Source organism: Leopardus geoffroyi, chromosome B4 (assembly GCF_018350155.1).
Source record: "Leopardus geoffroyi isolate Oge1 chromosome B4, O.geoffroyi_Oge1_pat1.0, whole genome shotgun sequence".
NCBI lineage: Eukaryota > Metazoa > Chordata > Mammalia > Carnivora > Felidae > Leopardus > Leopardus geoffroyi.
In genome coordinates this window covers 22400828-22425321 of record NC_059341.1, presented here as the reverse complement: position 1 = coordinate 22425321, position 24494 = coordinate 22400828, and the positions used below count along the sequence as shown (strand labels likewise).

Below are 24494 nucleotides of genomic sequence, written 5' to 3'. Positions count from 1 at the left end.
CTGTCCCTCAGTGACCTCTCAGCTACATCCTGTAAACTTCTGGTCACCTTCAGTTATGAAAGTCCAGATTGGCTTAAAACTTGAACCTTGTATCCAGTTTAAATCTCAACCTTTCCCTTTCCCAGCACAGGCTGGGCTGTGGTTTTAGTGATATGCCATTGAACTTGACATCACGGGTCTCTGGGCACCTCCTCCCCAAAATCTGTCTCCCCAGTAGGTTTGGGGCATTGAGGAGGTATCAGGTGAATCTTCTCTGGTGGTTTTCTTTGCTTCTTAGGCTAACTCTAATAAGCTCTTGGCATCTACTCTGTGACAGGATCCAAATGTGGTTCTTAGGTGCCTGACTGAATTTTCTGGCTAGTTTTGGAGGATCTACACAGTCCTTGGAGGTGCACCATCAGACTCCTGGTCAACATTCTCACTCCAACACAGACCCCACTATCAAATGCACTCTCCCTCCACCCCATACCCAAGCATTCTCTTAGAAACTCAGGAGCCCTGTGTGCCAGTGGAGAACTCTTAAAATGGCGTCAGTACTGCCTCCCCCAAACCACCCCCACCCCACCCCCACCGGTCCAGGCAAGAATCTCATCCATCCTTGCCATCGTATGCATTATAACTACCTTCAGCTTCATAACCAGGTCTTTGTTTTGCCTTGCCATTCCTTTTTCCTATTCCCTTTCCCCAAAACAACAGGGCACAGGAACCAATCTGCAACCTGTGAAGAAGTCCAGCCAGCAAGAGATGTGCCAGTCTCCTCCTCTTGCTAGTACCTTTCCCATCAAGCCAATATTCCCTTAAGGCTTCAAGAGGGGAGAGCACCCCTACCATTCCACACAGAGACCCCCTGCTGCAGTAAGCACTACATTCATGGAGTGGTGCCAGTTATTCCCAGAAACCTCGATCCCTTTCTGGGGCTCTGTTATTGGTTCTGGTAGCAGGGCATATTCCTCTCAAAGCCTTGGGGGAAGATGTCTGCCTCCAGTTGTTGGGGGCTATCTTCAATGTGTGGGATACTTGAAGACTCTTTGTTCTTAGATCCAGTCTCTGGTTACCAAATCCAAGGGAAAAGGGAAAAGGCCCAGTTGATATTCTTTTATACCATGATCCAAACATCTCCTGAAACTCACTTCTATCAAACCACAAGCCTTTCCAAACTGACCAATTCATTCATCCATTTGACAAATGTTTCTTGAGTATCCACTCTGCGCCGGAAACTGTTGTAGGCACTGGGGATATAGCCACAAACAGGACAGGCTTACCTTTCTCAGACCATCTACATTCTATTGGAGGTGAGCACCTTAGACAGGCATGCTAGCAAGGCGCTTTCAGATGGTGCTAAGTGCTCTAAGACAGTAGACTGCAGTGTAGCAGGACTGCAGGGGAAGGGCACCACTTGAGCTTGATGGCTGAGCAAAGCTTATCGGAAGGGGAGATCAATGAAATGGGATAAGTGATTCCCAGGCAGGGCAAAAGCAAAGGCCTTCAAGTGGGAGCCTGTTTGGAATGTTGGAGGAATTAAAAGATAAGCAAATGAGTGGTGTTTCCATTCTCATCTCAAGAGTTAAACCTCCCAAGATGCTTTTCCCTGCCCTCTGCTTGCTCCGGGCTAGTACCAGAGATAAAGATCTCCATTGCTCATTCTGCTACTAGTCTGCACTGTGTACGCAAGGCTGTTTGCAGCTGTCTCTCTAGACTTAGAGATTGGAGACATGAAGGAGCATTTTAATTCATTTATGTGGGTCAGGAATCAGGGAGTATCCTTATCAAAAGGCTACTTCTGGTAGCTCTGGTCAAATGGCCACCCATTGAAACATCAGCCATCAGGTGATGGAAGACTAGAATTAGAAAGCTTCCCATGTCCAATTTCTTCCTAATGGGATTTATGGATGAATTCACTTGCATACTAAAATGTGTGTTACACCTTGAAGACTTATATAATTAAAAATATGTTGTTTTGAGGCTTACTTACTAGAGTAAAGTATGTAAAATGAAGAGAAAAGAAATAAGGTTCAAGAAATCCCAAGGGGGTCGTTTCTCTGGTTGGTTTATTACTCTGAAATAAGAGAAAGCTCATTGGAATTGCCCATCTTGTTAAACAAAATTGCCTTTATAATATTGACGTCCCAAATGGAATATTTCTTAGTGGCATGGAATTTTAGAACTGAATGATATCTTTGAGGTTATTAATAACAACCCTCTCATTTCATAATTGAAAGAAGATATCCAAAAGATTAAGAAGCGTTCCAAAATCACATGACATTCATAATTGTAGAGTTGAACTTGAATCCAAACCTCTTTACTCCTACTCTACTAATCTTGTCACTACATTGCAAGACCTCTAAGCTATGTTACCTGATATATACTGTGTCCAAAACCAGAGCCAGCTATGCTCTCAACAGAGTAGAGGTATTGTGGTTGGTAGCCACCAAGATGGCTCCCAGTGATCTCTGCCTCCTGATATTCATACCTCCAGTAGTCTCCTACTTTATATCAGGGTTGGTCTCTAAGACCAATAGAATGTGACAGATGTGATGCTGTATCACTTCCAAGATTAGGTTATACCAGAATGTGGCCACCATCTTGGTATCTCTCTCTTGGATCACTTACTCTGGGGAAACCTGCTGTCATGTCCTGAGGATGTTCAAACATCTTGTGGTGAGGAAATGAGATAACCAACCACTAGCAAAAAAAACAGCCTTGCTAACAAGCACATGAGTAAGCTTAGAAGCAGATCCTCTAGTCTCATGTGACTCCAGCCTCGGGTGACGGCTTAACTACAACCTCACAAGACACCTTGAGCCTGAACTACCCAGCTAAACAGATTCCTAATACAGAAAAACTGTAAGATAATAACTATTTATTATTTAGACTGACATTTTGGGGAGTGATTTTTTTTGTGCAGTAATAGATCAGTAATACAGGCATGGTGCTTTAGTTCTTCTAAGTCACCCTTGGTACCATGTGATGGGCTGCGCTACTCAGAGACAACTCCATCTTCTCGCCTCCTCTCACGCAGGGGAGAGACAGGTACTTGCTCAGCTCAAGGACAGGCCTCAGCTCAGCCTCTGTCAACAGGGATGAAGAGGTGGGAGGGTGGCCCTGCCAAATGCCAACAACGCCTCCTCAAGGATAATGCATGGCTGATGTTAGCCTGTGTTAAATTTTTGTTGGAAAACCTAGAACAAAGACATGGTGGTAGTTTGATGCTCACAGAGAAGTGTGAAAACAAAGCATGGCTTTAGGCAGACTTCCTTTAAAAGTGCACAATCTTTGCTATTTTCATGCTTTAGGAGAACTCGACATTTTCAGAGGCTGCCCTTCCCCTGCATGGGATTTGGTAGAAAATATTTTTGAAGATGTTAGTGAACTCAAATTTCATATTTTCTTAACCAGTTCCAGGGATGTGGACTCTTTAAAATACTTGTAATTTAGGGTATGGGGTGCACTTATGTTGTGTGTGTGAGTCTTAAAGGTACCACTTGGCACTTGAGTCATCCCACCTTTGTTTCTCTGTTAGATTATTTCTCTTTTCTTCTTCAGAGTTATCTTTAAGCTCACTAGATTTATAAAGCTTCTTTAAGATGATTCTATCTAGTTAGTATCATTTCTTACCTATCACCTTCTTGCCATTCATCCTCATGTATGAGCACAGCTGAGCTTGGGCTATGTTTCCTTTATCTCTATGTGTGTCTTTCCTGGTTCCCTAAATTGACTCTGAATTGAAGGACACTGAAGACTTTAACAGACTTAGTAAATGTCACTAAAAATTGCCAGTGCCTCAGAGGCTGGCATGGTAAAGAAGGAGTTGGATAATGGTAATAATGCCAACTCAACCTGGACATGAACTTTCTTTAGTGTGAATTTGCATATCATGTTTTATCTTCTCAACTTTGCTGTGAGAGACGTATTAAAAAAAAAAGAAAAAGAAGAAATCCATGATCCACTGTTACAGAGTTGGGATATAAAGACGAAAAATGTCTTGTGTACATTAATAATGTCTTTCAGGAGTTAGAGCCCAACCTTCACATAGTCAGAGGTGAAGGTTGGATCAGAACTACCAAAAAGTATGACAAACAAGGAGATCTGAGGGGATGTCAGAAGGCTTTATTATCCCCCTATTTCTTTCCCTCCCATAATGCCTGAAATCCACCATTACACTAGAAGTCTCTGCATTTGAGTTATAGGCTTTTGAAATGCAAATACTCTTAGGAGTGCTAACCTGTTCTCTATTCTTAATATTTTATGCTGAAGTAGCTTACCAGACATGTTTCCTCAGGGTTGAGAGAATAAGCGTTGTATGGAAGAGGAGATAAGATCAAGCCAGATTTAGATCACAAGACACCTCCTGAGGACAGCTATTTCTTTGGGGAGACAAGGCTGTTCACTCACTCCTTCTAAGGATTTGATGTCAGAGGTGAAATTGTTTGCTTTTTGAAAAGTTTACAGGTAAGGCACTAAATGTTAAGCGTGCCTGGGGATTACAAATAGAATAGTCGAATTTTTAAATAAGAATTTATAGATTTGTGGGGGCCTGGTAATTAATGCTATTAAATTCAAGCCCTTTGGGGACTACTTTCGTATTTCAATTTTAGCCATACTGAAGTCAGGAAGTGCAAAAGTTGAAGTTCTCATGGCAAGAGTAATTCATCCCCATTACACATTCTTGACAGAATCCTTACAAGCCCAAGAAATTTGTGTCTCTAATATACTCAGTTTGCTGAGCTGCTTTTGCAAAAGAGGACAGCACAGTTAGCTCCTTCAGGGCAATATGGTTACATTTTCAGTCTCATTATAGGACTCTTGGCATTTAGTTTGAAAGGCCAAGAGGAAAATCCATTTGTAGAACTTCTTGAGAGAGATAGAGGCCAAAATAGAACAGGGAAACCATTGTTTGTCTGTTCTCTATGGAAACAGAGCATTCAAGTTTGATGTAACAAGGCTTTTTCCAATTGAAAATTGAAATGAAAAAAGACTATTATTCATATAGCATCAAAAAATTGTAATACTTAAGGATCAATTTCACAAAAAAATGCGGGGCATACAACACTGAAAGTTATAAAATATTGTTTAGAAAAGTTAAGACCTTTATAAATGTAAAGTATATACCATTTTCATGGGTTGGAATATTTACTATTAAGATGTCAGTTTTTCACAAATTGATATTTTCTAATCAATACCCCAGAGTGTTTGTTTATGTAGAAATTGACAACGTGCTAATAAAATGCATATTGAATGCAGAGGACCTAAAATGCCCAAAACAACTAGAAAAAAGAAAAAAGAAAAAAAAGTTGGAGGACTAACACTATCTGACCTGATGACTGATTATAAAGTTATAGTAAGCAAGACAGTATGAAATTAGCAGAAAGATCACCAAATAGATGAATGGAATGCAATAGAGAATCCAGAAATAGACCTACACATATATGGACAACCGATTTTTGCCAAAGGTAGGAAAGCAATTCTACAGGAAAGAATAGTCTTTTCAACAAATGGTGCAGGAAGAATTGGATATCCATATACAAAAAAGTGAACAAATTTCATCTGATATTTTGCCAACTACATAAAGCGAATGTAGTACTATATATATCAAAGCCTTAAATGTGAATCCTGAAACTATAAAACTTCTAGAAGAAAATGAAGAGAAAAATCTTTGTAACCATGGGACAGGCAAAGTCTGACATCAAAAACAAGATCTGCAAAAGAACAAATTGACAAAATGGACTTCATCAAAATTAAAAATTCCTGCTCTTCAAAAGATACTGCTAAGAGAACTGAGAGACCAGCCAGACAGACTGGAGGGAAAATCTTTGCAAGCCATATATCTGACAAAGCATATGTACTGGAATACATAAAGAGCTATCAAAAATCAGCAATAAGAAAAACAACCCGATAAAAAAGTGAGCAAGGAATTTGAACGGATGGATCTCCAAAGAAGATATAAGGATGGAAAATTAGCACACAAAAAAACATAATTGACATTGAACAGTAAAGTCACATTGAGATACACAGTGCTTAAAATGGCTAAAATAAAAAACACTGATCATGCCAAGTGTTGATAGAAAGTGGAGCAACTGGAACTCTCATATGCTGCTGTTGAGAATGTAAAATGGCACAAACACTTTGGACAACAGTTTGGTAGTTTCTTAAAAACTTAAACATGTATCTAACCATGTGATATAGCCATTCCACAGCCAGGATATACTCAGGAGTAATTAAGGTATTTCAAAATGTATCTAAGATTTGTTTTAGTTAGGTACAGTCAGATACACATACACAGAGATGACTGTTAAGAAGGAAGAAGTTTTATTCACAGTTCCCTAGAAACAGAAGGCATGACACACTCAGAGGCACCACAAGGGGAAGCACTGGGGTCAGTCAGGAGGCAGAGAGAGTGAGGGGAAATCATGGGCAAGAGCCTTTACTATGGTTTTTGCGGGAAGGATTGGGTGAGTCAGGGTAATAAGCAAGCTAAACAGGACTAGGATTTGCTAGTTTGAAGATTTCAGTAGGCTCCAGGGTGTAGGGGAGATCCTAGTTGTCTAATACTTAGCCTTGGATGGTTACAGCAGGTAGAGAGTGGTCTGGAATATATGAACCGTAAGAGAGGAAGCTGGGGAGTCTGGGTTATGTATTGGTTAGTTTGCCTATAAAAGGTGCACTTGAACACACATGGTTAATACAGAAATCACATGTCCACACAAAGACTTTACCTGAGTGACCATACCAGCCGTATTTGTAATAGCCCCAAACTGGAAACAACCCAAATACATGCCAACACCTAAACGGATAACCAGATTGCGGCATATCCAAACAATGGACCACTACTCAGAAATAGAAAGGAATGAAGTATAGATAAGTGCAACAACCTAGATGAATTTCAAAATAATTACACTGAGTAAAAGAAAGGAACAAAAATGGAATATGTATGATTCCATGACATGAGGTATGTCATGTGATGAGAATGGAGAATGACGTTAAATATAGAAACAAGGATATAACGCTGAATTTCCTGAAAAAGAATAAAGAAATTGATCCTAATTACTGCAGCATCAAAAACAATAAAATACTTAGGAATAATTTTTTTTTTAATTTTTTTTTCAACGTTTATTTATTTTTGGGACAGAGAGAGACAGAGCATGAACGGGGGAGGGGCAGAGAGAGAGGGAGACACAGAATCGGAAACAGGCTCCAGGCTCTGAGCCATCAGCCCAGAGCCCGACGCGGGGCTCGAACTCACGGACCGCGAGATCGTGACCTGGCTGAAGTCGGACGCTTAACCGACTGCGCCACCCAGGCGCCCTACTTAGGAATAATTTTAACTAAGGTTGGAAAGATCCGTACTCTGAAAACTACAAGACATTGATGAAAGAAATCAAAGAAGAAACAAATAAATGGAAAGGTATCCTGTGTGTATGTATTGGAAGAATTAGTATTGTTAAAATGTCAATACTAACAAAAGGCATTTATAGATTCAGTGCAATCCCTATCAAGATTCCAATGGCATTTTTTTTACAGAAGTAGAAAAATACTCCTAAAATTTATATAGAACCACAAAGACCACAAATAGCCAAAGCAATCTTGAGAAAGAAGAACAAAGTAGGACACATCACACTTCCTGATTTCAAGCTATACTATTCAGCTATAATCGTCAAAACAGTATGGTACTGGCATAAAAACAGACACATAGACCAATGGAACAGAAGTGAGAGCCCAGTAATAAACCTATGTATATATGGTTAACTAACATTTGACAAGGGAGCTGAGAATACCCAATGGAGAAAAGTTGGTTTTGTGAATAAATGGTGCTGGGATAATCGGATATTCACATGTAAAGCAATGGAACTGGACCCACATTTTATACTACTCACAAAAATCAACTCAAAATGGCTTAAAGACTTAATGTAAGACATGACACCATAAAACCCCTAGAAGAAAACAAAGAATATAGCTCCTTGACATGGGTCTTAGTCATGCTTTTTTTGGATATGATACTAAAGCATAGGAAACAAAATAAAAAATAAACAGGTAGGGTTCCATCAAACTAAAAAGCTTCTGCACAGCAAAAAAAAAAAAAAAAAAAAAAAAAATCAACAAAATGAAAAGACAACCTATGGAATGGGAAAAAAATTGCAAACCATATATCTGATAAGGGGTTAATATCCAAAACATACGAAAAAAATACCATATTCAACTCCAAACAAAACAAACACAGACCAAGCAAAACACATAACCCAATTTAATAAAACGGCAAAGGTGGGATTCCTGGGTGACTCAGTTGGTTAAGCGTCCAACTTCAGCTCAGGGCATGGTATCACGGTTGTGAGTTTGAACCCTGCATCAGGCTTCCTTCTGTCAGCATGGAGTCTGCTTCAGATCCTCTGCCTCCCTCTCTCTCTGCCCCTTGTCTGTTTGTGTGCCCCCCTCCTCTCTCTCAAATACATAAACTTTTTTAAAAAATGGGCAAAGGATCTGAATAGACATTTCTCCAAGAAGATATACAAAAGGCTGACAGGCAGATGAAAAGATGCTCAACATCACTAGTCATTTGGGAAATGTAAATTAAAACACAGTGAGACATCACCTCATGCCTGTAGAACAACCGTCATCAAAAAGATGAGAGAACAAATGCTGGTGAGGGTGGAGAACCCATGTTCACTGGTTGGTGTGATTATACATTGGTGAGGCCACTATGGGACACAGTATGTAGCATCTTCAAAAAATTAAGAATAGAATGACCCGGGGCACCTGGGTGGCTCAGTCGGTTAAGCGTCCGACTTCGGCTCAGGTCACGATCTCGCGGTCTGTGAGTTCGAGCCCCACATCGGGTTCTGTGCTGACAGCTCAGAGCCTGGAGCCTGCTTCAGATTCTGTGTCTCCCCTTCTCTCTGCCTCTCCCATGCTCAAGCTCTGTCTCTCAATAATAAATAAATGTTAAAAAAAAAAAAAAGAATAGAACGACCATATGACCCAGCAATTCCACTTCTGGGAATATATCCAAAGGAAATGAAAACACTAACTCAAAGAGATATCTGAACCTCCATGTTCATAGCAGCATTACTTATGGTAGCCAAGACATGGAAACAACCTCAGTGTCCACTGATGGATATACACAAAATGCAATATAATTCAGCATTTGGCCATAAAAAAAATGAGGAGATCCTACCATTTGGGACAACATGGAAGGACCCTGAAGGCATCCTATTAAGTGAAATAAGTCAGACAGAGAAAGAAAAATACTGTATAATCTCACTTATATGTGGAATCTAAGACAAAAAAACCAAATTCATAGAAAAAGAGATTGGTCCTAAGGTTACCAAAGACAGAGGGAATGGGAGGGGAAACTGGAGGAAGATGGTCAAATGATACAAACTTCCAGTGATAAGATAAATAGGTACTGGGGATGTAATGTACAACATGATGATGCACTCTGCTGTATGATGCATAGAAAAGTTGTTACAAGAGTAGATCCTAAGATTTGTCATCACACACAAAAAAATGGGAACAAGGAAACATTTGAGGGTGATGGAAATGTCATTATCTTTTTTATTTTATTTTATTATTTTGAGACAGAGAGAGCAGGGGAGACGGGCAGAGGGAGAGAGAGAGAGAGAGAGAGAGAGAGAGAGAGAGAGAGAATCTCACACAGCATGGAGCCTGACAAGGGGCTTGATCTCACGACCCTAAGCCAAAATAAAGAATTGGTTGAGGGTACTTGGATGGCTCAGTCAGTTAAGCGTCTGACTCTTGATTTCAGTTCAGGTCATGATCTCATGGGTTTGTGGGATCAAGTCCCACATCCAGGTCTGTGGTGACAGCGTGGAGTCTGCTTGGGATTCTTTCTCTGCCCCTCTCCTGCTTGTGCTCTCTCTCTCTCTCTCTCTCTTGTGCTTGTGCTCTCTCTCTCTCTCTCTCTCTCAAAAGAAATAAATAAACATTAAAAAAAAAAAAGAATTGGTCACTGAACTGACTGAGCCACCCAGGCACCCTGGACATGTCATTATCTTGATTGTGGTGATGGTTTCACAGTCTCTACATATGTCAAGGTTTATCAAATAGTAAATATATATTTTTTGATGATGAAATGTATCTTTAATAACTTCTGGTTTAGAAAGACTTTCTGAACTTCAAAGTGGGAGAACAAATCACTAAGGAAACGACTGATGGGTTTGACTGCATAAAGAGCTGAATATTCCATATGTCCTCAAATAGCATAATTTAAATGCAGTTACTACCGTCCATTTATCCCTTGATCAAGCTATTTACAACTGCCTGTTGAGGAAATTTTTTTTTCCTTAAGTTTATTTATTTATTTTGAGAGAGGGGGTGCAGGGAAGGGGCAGAGAGAGAGGAAGAAAGAGAGAATCCCAAGCAGGCTCCACACTGTCAGCATGGAGCCTGATTCAGGGCTCGATCTCACAAACTGTGAGATCATGACCTGAGCTGAAACCAAGAGTCGGGTGCTTAACTGACTGAGCACCTAGGCACCCCACCTGTAGAGGGAATGTTTTATATTCTAGTCTCTGAAATTATTTGGTGAGAGTATAGAAAACAGCTCAATTTGAGGTCACAGAGTGGCCCAGGACACCTGCAGATCCAAGATTTCTTGGGAAACAAACTGGACTAGGAATTCGTGATCTTAGGTTTTGGTTACATCTCTGCCACTGACTCACATGCCATTTCAGGCAAAACACTTGAGTTTTCCAGACCTTAGTTTCCTTGTATATGACATGAAAGTGTGGGATTTGGACGTTCTGTGAGCTCACGTTATCTCTGATGACGTGTGAGTCTGTGCTTCTAACCAATGGACAAGTAGCTTCACTACTTAGAGTTTGCAGGACCACCCGGCTCAGAGAGTTCCAGATAACTCCTGGTCAGATCTCCAATGACTATCAGCCCTTTGCCAACAGCAATAAGCAAGACTAGGAAAGAAGGCAAACGTGGCAGGTTAACCAGAGTTTTCTGCAAAGCACTAGCACTGTTTATTATTGTTATTACTGTGGTTGAATACAATACTGAGGAATATCCCATCTTAACCATTAAAAAAAAATTTTTTTAAACGTTTATTTATTTTTGAGACAGAGAGAGACAGAGCATGAACAGGGGAGGGGCAGAGAGAGGGAGACACAGAATCTGAAACAGGCTCCAGGCTCCGAGCTGTCGGCACAGAGCCTGACGTGGGGCTGGAACCCACGGAATGTGAGATCGTGACCTGAGCAGATGTCGGACGCTCAACCGACTGAACCACCCAGGCACCCCCCATCTTAACCATTTTTAAGAGTACAGTTCTGTGGCATTAAGTACATTCACGTGGCACACTCATCACTACCATCCATCTCCAGAACTCTTTTCATCTTGTAGAACTAGAACTTTGTATCCATTAAACTAACTCCCCACCCTCCCTCATCAGCCCTAGCAAGTACCATTCTCCTTTCTTCTTCTTTTTTTAAAGTTTACCTATTTATTTTTAGAGAGAATCCCAACCAGGCTCCGAGCTTTTAATGCAGAGCCTGATGTGGGGATTGATCTTATGCACTGTGAGATCATGACCTGAGCAGAAATCAAGAGTTGACCCCTTAACCGACTGAGCCACCATGCGCTCCCCACTTTCCTTTCTGTTTCTATGAATTTGAACACTCGAGGTGCCTCACATAAGGGACATCATGCCCCACTAAGTGATCTTCTATTATCTTATTTAATCCTGTCAATAAGCCAGAGGAGAAGGATTATTCTTTTTTCTTTTTCTTTTTCCAAATGATATACAAACTAAGGCTTTGATGGGGAGCTGCCTCTACACAACCAAGAAATCACCGGGCCAGGATTGAAACATCAGTCAGCTAGTTCCAAAGCCCTGATCCTTCGATTATTGTAACCAGATAACAATGCATTCAACGAACAGCCAGTGACCTAGCAAAAGAAGGACAGCAGTTCAAGAACAATATACAGGTCAGTGGGATTCATTCAATTCCCAGTCCTGATTCAGTTGACTATAATCAGCTGCTTAAGGCCTTAGTGGCTCAGAATCTCCATCTCTATAAATTATTTGTGTGTTTATTTATATTACTTCATTCGGAAAACCAAGGTGAAATAAAAACGAGTTAGATAAAATGAATACATCTCCAAGCTCCTTCTGAAAGAAACACGGTTCCATGTAACCATGATATATGTTTTTATTGCTTCCAGTGTTTGGAGTTAATGTCTCTAGAAAACACAGAATACGATTCCAGACAGATGTAACCACAAGTTGTGTTCTTGCCCTCAAAATCATAAACTAACCCTTTCCCAGCTGCTGTTTCAGCTGGTGGTGAATCCTAGGGTGTAGGAATTTGCAATCCTTAATGTTATACGAAGGGACATTTGCTCCCAAGACCAGCTGTAGTCAATCAACCCCAGAATGAACCAGACAGCCAGACTTCATGGTGGCATGGCTAACAGACCATGATTTGACGACAGGGTCTGCAGCCTGACCACAGTGCATTTGCATCTAGCAGGCACATTCGGAGCAAGTCACTTTTTTTTTTTTTTTTTTTTCCAAAAAAACTACCCTTATTAGGTTTATTCTTAACTCCAAAATGAGTGAACGTCTTCCCTTCCCTACACTGGACATCTGAAACTTACACTTATTAAAAAATCTTGCAAACATTCCACATTTTCCAGAAACAGATTGTTTCAAATGAGAAGGAAAAAAAAAAATTCCACCCTTAGAGTTGTCCCTTCTTGCTAAAAGATTTGGCATCGTGTCTCAAATAAATCAATACAATCTTTCTTTACAAAGAGAACTTTTACCTTTTTTTTAAGAGAATAGAGAGCGCCAGAGAGGAAAGTTTATTTAAGTGTTAGACAATGGATGAAACAGGCATAATAGGTTCTGCTTTATTTAGTCCATAGGGAGAGTTACTGGATGTAGAGGGGGATTTGGAAGTTTCACAGAAGTAACATAATCTCTGCTTTGTAAAGACCATCATCGCAGTTAAAGCCACTGCCTAGGGGCGCCTGGGTGGCGCAGTGGGTTAAGCGTCCGACTTCAGCCAGGTCACGATCTCGCGGTCCGTGAGTTCGAGCCCTGCGTCAGGCTCTGGGCTGATGGCTCAGAGCCTGGAGCCTGTTTCCGATTCTGTGTCTCCCTCTCTCTCTGCCCCTCCCCCGTTCATGCTCTGTCTCTCTCTGTCCCAAAAATAAATAAACGTTGAAAAAAAAAATTAAAAAAAAAAAAGCCACTGCCTATTGCCGCACACTTCATGCAGAAAGGGATTAAAAATGCTATTTCACAAAATAAGAATTTTTTTTTGTAATTCATTAACTTTCAGATTGGACACATGCAGCAAATATTTTACATACTGATTTGCACAGAAAGGTTTTTTAAAAGGCTAAGTACTTAACCAGTAAATGAGAAGGAAAGGAAATGGAGACGGAACCGGCACTCTCGATCTGTGGGTATTTACTGCAATAATCACATTTTATCTTTATAGCACCTCGCTACCATTTGCAATCTGGGCACTTACAGCAAATGTCTACTCGTCAAACCGGAGTTTAAAACACGTAAAACCACATCAGAAGAAAATCGTATATTCATTGCGTGATGCACTAAACGCTGAGGGAGTGAGAGACCCAAAGAGGGAGAGTTTATTGTCCATTCCAAGAACCAAAGCATTCTTGAGACAATGAAGGCGGAGGGAGGAGGAGAGGAAAGGCAGTTTGAAAGCTTTTTTTTTTTTTTTTTTTTTTTGAGAGAGAGAGAGAGAGAGTGCGTGTGAGCAGGTGAGAGGCAAAGGCACAGAGAGAGAGAGAGAGAGGGAGAATCCCAAGTAGGCTCCATGCTCAGCCCAACGTGGGGCTCAATCCCACGATCCTGGGATCACGACCTGAGTGAAAATCAAGAGTCAGATGCTCAGGGTGCCTGGGTGTCTCAGTCGGCTGAGCATCCGACTTTGGCTCAGGTCACGATCTCACGGTTTGTGAGTTCGAGCCCCGCATCGGGCTCTGTGCTGACAGCTTGGGGCCTGGAGCCTGTTTCGGATTCTGAGCCTCCCTCTCTCTCTGCCCCTCCCACATTCATGCTCTGTCTCTCTCCGTCAAAAATAAATAAACGTTAAAAAAAAAAAAAAAAAAGAGTCAGATGCTCCACTGACTGAGCCACCCAGGTGCCCCAAGTTTGAAAGGTGTTCTAACCTCTGATGTTAGGTCTGACCGGTGGTCACAAAATGTAACTACTTTGGTTAGCAGCAAGGGACTGCTATTCTATTTGGATGTTTAAACATGAAACTTAAAAGGTTGGGGTGTGGTCTGGAAGGAACACGGGATTTGGAATTAGATAAGGTTCAGGCTTTAGCACTGCCACTAACTTGTTGTGTGACCTTGAGTAATCCACTCATCTGCTCTGGCCCTCAGGTCCCTAACCTATAAAATGAGGAGACTGGATTAGCATCTCTCGTCTTCCCCGGGGTCTGTATAGCTTTAAAAGGCTGTGATTCTCTGGTACAGCAACACACAAAGCTGGTAGTGCATCGAGCCAGGGGCCGTCAATGAGTTCTATAAAACTCAGCACAACTGGTGCTCCTGGGTAGCATCACATTCTTGATTTTGGCTCAGGTCACGATTTCACAGTTCATGAGTTCAAGCCCAGCATTGGGCTCTATGTTGGCAGCATGGAGCCCGCTTGGGATTCTGTCTCCTCTCTCTGCCCCTCTCCCTCTTATGCTCTTTCTCTCTCTCTTAAAAAAAATAAATAAACATCAAAAAAAAAAAAAAAACCCAGAAAAATTTAGGGAGGAATTCAAGCAGGGAGGAAGACAGACATACTCTTTCCTGAGATAAGACAACACTTTCTCTCAGGAGAGATCTTAAGTCCTCATGAAACACTCACACCCAAATGACATCACTTCCTAGAGTGCTTCTTAAAGTGCATCACAGAGCCTTAAAGCATGACTGGCACATGCTAGGTGCTTGGTGACCAAACTCCAGAAAATTCCCTCCTCTGGCCAGATTCCAGCCCTGTGTGGGGCCAGTGGCTGTGGCCAACTTTCTTAGTCCCGAGAGGTTTCAGTGTCCTTATCCTTAACATGGGGATAATGATAACAGTCGATACTTCTTAGGTTTTTATTCAATGAGATAAAAACGTAAAGTTCTGTCTGAGTAGCCCCGGACTACAGCAAAATTGTAAAGGATGTGACGTCTGTCTGTAATATGCTCTTCTCCCCACCCTCTACAAGCAGTCAACAAACAACAGACACAAGAATGGGGGCATCTGAATATTCAGTTCCAGCAAACCCCTCAAATGAGCCTCCCTCCTTCTGAATTTATTATCTGTCCCCACCCAGTTCCAACGCCCCTGGCTTCTGACACTTCGTCTTTGTCTTCTAGAACTGGAAGTCCGATCTCGGCTTCTCAAGCCTTCCAAGCTTCACTCTCTAGTTCATCTTGCTCATCGCCATTTTGGGTAACATGTGCTTCCATTTCAGGTATGCACAGGAACCCAGAATTTGCAAAACTGCCCACCAGGCCAGTCTTGCCCCTCTGTCTCCTGGAAGGAATAATACCCTTCGGTTCTAATTATTAAAAACTTCATGGGAAAAGTTCTGTCTCTTAATTATTTTTTTAAATGTTTATTTTTGAGAGAGAGAGAGAGAGAGAGAGAGAGAGAGAGAGAGAAGAGAGCCTGATGTGGGGCTCAAACCCACGAATTGTGAGATCATGACCTAAGCCAAAGTCAGACGCTCAACCGACTGAGCCACCCACGTGCCCCAATTCTGCCTTTTTTTAAACTATCAGCTCTATCAGGTCATTCAGTTATTGAGAATGAAGCCACTGGGAATGACAGGAAGAGCCTACAGATGGATCCAGGAGAAGAGATTCCTGATGCTAGCTACCTTGGACGCAGCCAGGCCTGATGCCGAAATACCCCTAGCGATTCTATTGCAAAACCAATCGGTTATCTTTATCCCACTCTACCCCCAGGCCAATTTGTGCTCCTGGCAAGTGAGAGAGTCCTGATACCTAACCTCCATCTGGACAGTCATAAGACTGCTTCACAGAGTAAAGGAAGGGAGGGAGGGAAAGACAGACCCGGAAATCATGGAGTCTTCAGGACTGCTTCTAAACTAGCCCTCTGTCCCCACAGATCTTCTCTGGGCTGGCCCACACTCCCCCGCAAAACTGGAATCATAGCAGGCCCTGGGGATCTGGGGGCAAGACTGGACCATTCTCTTAAATAAATTCTCATTGTTGGCTCTCTTCTCAAATAAGGACACACTGGTGAACCAGATCTTACTGCCTTCTCAAAAATGCTTATGAATGCTTCAGAAAAATACAGAGTATCTTGCAATTCTATTTAAAGAGAAAATCTGTTCCTAATACTTTGTTTTCTTACTTCCAGACACTTCAAACTCACACTCAGAAAATCCAATATCTGTTTATAAACAAACTGCCTCTAGTTTCTTACATGAAAAAAAGAGTTTTTTTCAATTTTTTTTTTTTTTTTTTTTTTTTTTTTTTTTGGAGAGAGAGAGAAAGCGTGTGTGTGAGCAGGGGAGGAACAGAGAGAGAGGGAGAGAGAACCTTAAGCAGACACCATGCCCAGCATGAAGCCCCACTTGGGACTTGATCCCAGGACCCTGAGATCATGACCTGAGCCAAAATCAAGAGTCGGACACTTAACCGACTGAGCCACCCAGACACCCCCTCCCCCAAAATAGTGTTCTTGAGGAGAAACATTGAGATGTTGATACTATACCCTTTTATAACTTGTCAGTTCTATCACACCATTCACACTGTGAATCTGTTAAGTCTAGGAAACTTTAATTATGATTTCCTAGGGAAACGCAATGCCAGGCAGTAAACAAGGTGTATACGAAACCTGACCACTGTATCCTCCTTGTTCTGTGTTTCATTCGGGGAATTAATAAATGCCCGGTAATGATCAGATTGTGTCCAACTCCCTCTACAGATCAATTCTAAAACCTGGAGATTCTCACTTTACCGCAGAATGAGGTTATCTGTTATCAACAAAAATAAAAACTCATTGCAATATCCACACTATTTTAAGACACTTAATTTAAAAAAAGACACTTAGATTAAGCCCTGAGGGTCAAGAATGAAAATTTTATAGAAAGGAAAACATATATTCAGAAAAACAGATAGAATACATCTTTTCCCAGTACAATTAAATATAAGTAAATGGGAAAAATACTAAGTTTAACATTAGTTTTTGTTTTGTTTTTAGCTTTAGGAAACTCTGCCTTTATATTTACATGTAGAAGATTAGCATCAGAAGTAGCAATCCTTGTACATAATACTACATAAGTATTCTGTAAAGCAGTTCAAATATGCACAAGAAAAAATTAAAATCTATTCGTAGTAATGAATACTGTAGTTAAGAATGCAAAATAGTTTTAGTAATTTAAAATCAAGAAAGAAAAAAGTCTCCTTTAGGGATAAATATTCCATATATGGTTTAAGTCAAAGGCAGTTTATTTTTAGGAAGCTGGAGAAAAATCCTTCTGGCTCTTTTGGACTTATATGTTCAAAATATTTAAAGCAATATTTTAACTTTATATTTTTAAAAAACTAGTGTTTGGATAATATATATACCAAGTTTAATAGCTTTTATTTTACATCTCCTAAAATACATCACTGAAAAGTGAATCCAGGCAGGGTAGAAAATTCATTTTTCAAAGGACTAAATGATTTCGTTCAACATGCATTTCTAACATTATGAGTGTTTTACACTGTTTAGACACGGGACATCTGTTGGACAACCTACTCTCTAAAACTCACATATATTGACTTGACCCTTCTAAGAATTCCCAAAGTAGTACTTTCAAGGTTAAGAGAGGCTTTCTAAGAATTGACAATATAGATCACTTTAAAGAGTTTTAGAAAAATAATCTCTTCAACCCTCACTGAGTTACAAAAATAGAAATATTAAAATTGCAAACTGTCGAAAGGAAACAAGGGTGTGTCTGATCTCTGCAAGGAAAACACTGGTAGAAAAGAACAAGATGCTCCACATTTATCAACCAGCAAAAGCAGTTATTCAGAGCATTCCAGATTTAGAGAAAGGGTAATTAAAAATGCGGGTCCTGGGGCCTCACCAAAGCTTTTGAACTGGAATCAGAATCTCTGGGGGGATTTTTTTTTTTTTTTTTTTAAACAAGCTCACTAAGTGATTCTTAGAAATTTGCAAGCCATAGCATAATGATGTCGAAGAGATGAGCAACCCTCAAATCCTATAGAAGTACCAATATTTTCCAAGTAACTCTCTCTTGTATACATTTTGTTTTGCGTCTCCTTTCTCCCACCATGTTTGGGGGATGGGGTAGGGGGATTTGGGGAGGTAGAAAGATGGGTCATCCTGACCTGTTTGTTCCTATGAGGGTTGAGCAGACAAAGGTTGGGACCACTGTATCATCCTTGTTCTGTACTTCATTCAGGGAATTAATAAATGCTCAGTAATGAGCAGATTGTGTTCAACTAAGGACTCAGTCCCTCTACGGATCAGGTTGACAGTGACTGTAGCTGTGCCTTGGATTTTCTTCGAGATACCAAATTCTAAAAAGAGAGTATTTCTCTAAATAGCTCATAGAGCTTGGAAACTTAGGCCATAAATGAGAACCAGCAACTTCTGAAGTGTCTTCAAACTCCAAAGGATATTCGTACCCAATACTTTGAGAAGGTGCTAAAATCACGTGCAGAGGAGCATTTATATGATTCAGTCATTCCATCTTTCCTGACCAGATAGCACAAATGTAATACATAATCGTCAATTCCTCTCACAAGCAGCAATGTGTCTCCTTTCATTAGGTAAATGCCCAATTTCTTGCAAAGGTTTAAAAAATTTTTCATATGCTGGTCACTCAGTGAATGCTTACTTTCTGGCTTTGCTTTTCTTGAAGCCCTATTTATACGATTCTTTTATAACAACTACTTGCCAGAATAGGTCTTGTAGGAGATTCACGTACATAGGAGTGTACAATACTGAATTATAATTTAAGCACCCGACTAATCTCAGATAATCAACATCTTGACCCATTTATAAGCAAGGCCTCAAAGTCATGGTGAAACAAAGAAGAATGTAACAAGTTATTCTTGACCAAACTGTTTAAAATGTGTTATCCTGATATTCGAGCAATTTAAGACCTGTTTGCGTGACTGCTGGAGATGGGTCAGGGATAAAATAAATGCGAACTGCAGAGGAAGGCTTATGGAACATGAGCCAGTTCACGTAGGGGGACTTGTGCTCTTCTCCCTGTGCAACATCAAAATAGAGCCTCTAAAATGTTCAATCACATACGAAATCAAAGTGTTCCAAAGTGTTCTTTGATCTCTAGTGAAAACCCAAGTACGATGATAATCATTAACTCAAATAAGTTCCCTATTTACAAAACTGTGGTGACCACTTGGCAGCTGTAAATTACCCTTTGTCTAGGATTCAAAACCTCACAGAGAAGCAGGATATGTAAGTTATAAAGAATGTGAATGGGGAAGGAGAGGTGGGGTTAAAAAGAGAAAAGCAGATACCCCAAGCAGCTTGGAGGACACTAAAAGCAAGATCCTGGACGAGAGGAAGAAATAATCAGAAAACATCTAAAAATAGCAGGATTGTAGGAAATGGTCCTGAAGATATTCAGTCTGCCATTGTGTTCCTAATCCTGCCATTTCAAGTTGTGATCTATAAAAGGCGTCTTTTAAAAACGCATCATCTCCTTCCTAGCTATTCGGTAAAGATACTGATTACACATCCTGCTTCACGCTGCTTGGTCCATTCGCCAGGAGTTTTTAATTTCTTACTTTAAAAGGTCAGTCACATGTTACATTGCTTTGTCTTTGTGAATTTACACCAATCGCAAATGAACATTTGTCCCTCTCATCTTTGCAACCATCCATGGAAGTGTGAGAGTACGGCGCATGCAAGATTTGCAAACACATTTTCAAGTGTGCATCCTTTCTCTCAGCAGGGCTCGCTCCACATTACTCTTTGCTTTATGTCTTCCCTTTTATTCCCCACTGCCTTTTGCTTTACTTACAAGAAATGCTACATTATTGTTCTTCTGGTCGGTTTTCCTAACATTAATCAATTAAAAGCTTCGGAATTACTAATGTGTCCTAGATGGTTGATACAACGAGACACAGACTTTGAAGCTATAGTCCCTCATTAAATATTGAGAAATACTTTAAGATTTGGATGGATGGATGAATAAAAACAAAATCCTTTACTTAGTAACACCTCTGATTAATTTGATTCTTGTCATCTTACTTATTGCTGGTTCCTTCGTTCTCTTACTTTTTGATCCAGAGTATGTAGATTTCCATCTAGTCTAGTAATGCAGATAGCCAACATTACTTCTTACAGAGTTGGGTCATAGACTTGACCCTAAGTTGGCTGAGATATCAATGATCCGTTGAATGCGTGCCACGCCCAGAACTCCCTCCTGATGAAACCTATAGTTCTTTATGATGGGTCAGATACTTTGCACCACATGACCCTGAGGGCCTGGCCAGAGCTGTCTGCAGCAGGAATCAGTTCCAGATCCAAAGGCTTGCTGCTACACAGGAGGAGGCCAGATACGTCAACACGGCCGCCCATCTCAGTGGTGACTGGCTGAGATCACACTGTGGTTCTTAGTGAGGCTGAATATGGGACACATAGGGAGGCTTAGTTAGTAAGCTGTAGCAGCAAAGTAAGAAGCAGACACAGAAGGTAGCCCCCAAAATGGTAGGGCGCAGGTTTAGGAGAATCGGATGCCTGCTACTGAGGGGGATGACAAGGTCAGCCAGGTCACTACAGCTGGGATGTCCGGAGGGTTGCAGGCGCCAGCTGCATCCTGCAGGGTTTTCCTGTTCCAGGAGCTTTTCAGGCAGCTATAGAGACACTTCCCTCCTTATTTCTCCATTTAACTTTAAACTTTGTTCAACTAAGGTAAACTGTACCTCTCTCTGCAACGCGCAACCCTAAAAGAGTCTACAAAAAGAGTTCCTTTCTATTTCTCCTCTCTGTCTTACTTTTTAATGGTGTAGGAAAACAGTTTCAGCATGGTATAGACTATCTTTCCCCTGGTGGAGAATTATTGTGGTTTTGGTCTTTGACATAAGTAATAAATTCTTTTTCTCTTCCTGTGTATATGCCCATTTTTTAGTATCAAGAATAGTACTCAGATTTTTTTCCCAGTCATTTTTTGTACCAAACCTAGAGGGATAACTGATGTTTCTCAGTAATTGTTATTGGTCACATGACACCACGGGAGGCCAAACTGATTTATCCTTTTCAAATTCTCAGCAGTGTTCAAGGTTGACACCCACTCTGTCTCTTGCCATCAGTAGTACTTTTCTTTTTCATTCTTTCCTTCCTCCTTCCTTTCTTCCTTTCTCTCTCTCTCTCTGTCTCCTTCTGAGAGAGAAAGAGAGAGAGAACACATACAGGGGAGGGGCAGAGGGAGAGAGAGAGAGAGAGAGAGAGAGAGAGAGAGAGAGAGAGAATCTTAAGCAGGCTTCATGCCCAGTGTGGAACCTGACATGGGGCTCAGTCTCATGACTGTGAGATCATGACCTGAGCCAAAATCAAAGTGTTGGACACTCAACTGACTGAGCCCCCCAGGCACCCCCTTTTTCATCTCTTTCTAATGACAGCCCTTAGCACTTTGCAAAGTCTCTGTTCTTCACCAGCTCTTCTGCCTGTCCATTCGTTTCTATTCTCGTCTTTCTAGACACTGGGGAGCCATTCTATCTAAATCGTGACAATGCTTCACACCCTTTCACCCATACGAAGACCATGCCAAAGAATGTTAAATTGTAATAATTGAGCAAAAAATAGAGCCACAGACTATGAGACCAGGAAGAGATCACCTAGTCCGTGTGATCAACTTACAAACTTCTATGTAAAAACAGCTACTCAATTCTCTTATCAGAAAACTGTGAACTTTGTTTGGAACAACTTGAGTCTGTGAATCTATGTTTTCTTCTTCTTTTTTAATGTTTATTTTATATTCTGAGAGAAAGTGAGCGAGTGGGAGACAGGCAGAGAGAGAGGAGGACAGAGAATCTGAAGCAGGCTCTGTGCTGACAGCAGAGAGCCCGACGCAGGGCTCAAACTCCCAAACCATGAGATGATGACCTGAGCCTAAGGTGGAGGCTTAACCATCTGAGCCACCCAGGCACCCCTGTGAATCTATGTTTTCAATTGCAAATTTTATGAAATCTAAATGCAGATCAAGTATTTCTGATGAAAGTTCAATGTCTCAATTGAGTTGTGCTGGATTTTGAAAAGAGTGGAGATAGGAAGACGTTGCTCATCAACATTTTTAATAACATTTTTTCATTAACACTTTTTAAGATTGATTGCATGATGAACTAATAGTTTGGATATATTGGGTTAAATATAATATATTATTAAAATTAATTTCACCAGTTTGTTTTTACTCTTTTAATGTGGCTACCAGAAAATATAAACTTACACATGTGGCTTACATTATATTGCTATTGATAGTATCTAGACAGGAGAACCACTGCACATGCATAAGATCTACCAGATTCTAAGTGAAAATTTCCTCTCTGCGACAGGTAAACTGATCCCAGTCCTGAGAAATGAAAACATATTCGTTATGACCAAATTTTAATTTCACCACACTCAATAAATTGTGTGTGTTTATGTCTCTCTCACACACACACTTTTTTCCCCCCCTAACTAAATCCCTGTCATCTGCAATGGGCTGATTTCTGAACACTCCCCAAGTCAAAACTCTTAGTTCTTAATATTTGGATCAAACTTTTGCTCCCGGTCAATATCCAGTTCAAACCCAATAACCCATTTTATTGAGGCGTTATTTATATGTGAACAGCTGTGCATATTTAATATATACAAATCAATGAATTGGAGTATAAGTATACATCGTAAAACCATCATCACCGTCAAAGCCATAAACGTATCCATCATTTACCAAAGTTTCCTCCCCCTTTATTAAAATTATTATTATTTGTGTGTGTGCAGTGAGAATATTTAACAGAATATTTACCCTTTTAGCAAAATTTAGATCTGCATGCATTTTATTGTGCTTTGCAGATACTGTGGGGTTTTTTTGTGGGTTTTTTGTTTTTGTTTTTGTTTGTTTGTTTTTTACAAATTGAAGGTTTGTTGAAACGTCACCTAGAGCAAGACTATGGGCGCCTTTTCTCAACAACATTGGCTCACTTTGTCTTTCTGTGTCACATCTTGGGAATTCTTGCAATATTTCAAACTCTTTCATTATTATTACATTTGTTATGGGGATCTGTGATCAGAGATTACAACTCACTGAAAGCTCAGATGAGGATTAGGATTTTTTAGCAATAAAGCATTTTTTATTTAGGGTATGTACATTGCTTTTTTAGACATAATGCTATCGCACACTTAATAGACAATAATACACAGTAAACATAACTTCTATATGCAGTGGAGACCAAAACGTTCATTTGATTTGCTTTGTTTCAATACGCACTTTATTACAGTGGTCTGGAACCAAACCCACAATATCTCTGAGGTATGCCTTTGTAGATTTCCAGACTTATTTACCTTTCCTAACTGGACCTGTGTATCCTACGGTGGTTAATTTTATGGGTTAACTTGACTAGGCTAAGGGATGCCCAGATAAGCTGTTAAAACATTTTTTCTGGGTGTGTCTGTGAGGGTGTTTCTGGAAGAGATTAGCATGTGAATTGGTAGATTGAGTAATGACTGTCCTCTCCAACACAAGTGGGTATCCTCCAACCTGTTGAGGGCAGGAAGAGAACAAAAAGGTGAAGGAAGGCAAATTTGTTCTCTTTGCTTGATCTGGGATATGCGTCTTCTCCTGTTCTTGGACATCAGCATTGCTGGTTCTCAGGTCTTCAGACTCAGGCTGGTTAAACCACTGGCCTTCCTGGTTCTCCAGCTTGCAGATGGCAGATGATGGCACTTCTTGGCTTCCATGATCACATGAACCATTTCCTATTAATAAGCCTCCTCTTCTATATATCTATATATATCCTATTGGTTCTGTTTCTCTAGAGAATCCTGACTAACATGCTTCTTGACCATCACCTCTCCTTTTCCTACTCCCCTCAGCCTCTGGCAACCACCATTACTCTTTGCTTCTATAAGCTTAACTATTTTAGATTCCACATATAAATAAGATCACTTAACATAATGTGCTTCAGGTCCATTCGTATTCTCACAAATAGCAAAATAGATAGACAGACAGATAGGTAGGTAGGTAGGTAGATAGATAGATAGATAAAGATATACCACATTTGCCTTTTTCCTCCATCAGTAGATGGACATTTAGGTTGTTTCCATATCTTGGCTATTGTGGATAATGTTGCAATGGACATGGGAGTGCAGATATCTCTTTAAGACCCTGATTGCATTTTCTTCAGATAAATACCCACAAGTAGGATTCCTGGACCATATGGTAGTTCTAAGTTTAATTTTTTGAGGAACCTCCATACTGTTTTTCATAATGGCTGCATCAATTTACATTCTCACTAAG

General features: G+C 40.5%; 1 protein-coding gene across 2 annotated transcripts in view; it reads right to left on the bottom strand.

Moving 5' to 3' along the window:
- Positions 1-24494, bottom strand: part of KIAA1217 (KIAA1217 ortholog) — a 451458-nt gene that overhangs the window by 344944 nt on the left and 82020 nt on the right. The window lies entirely within an intron of this gene.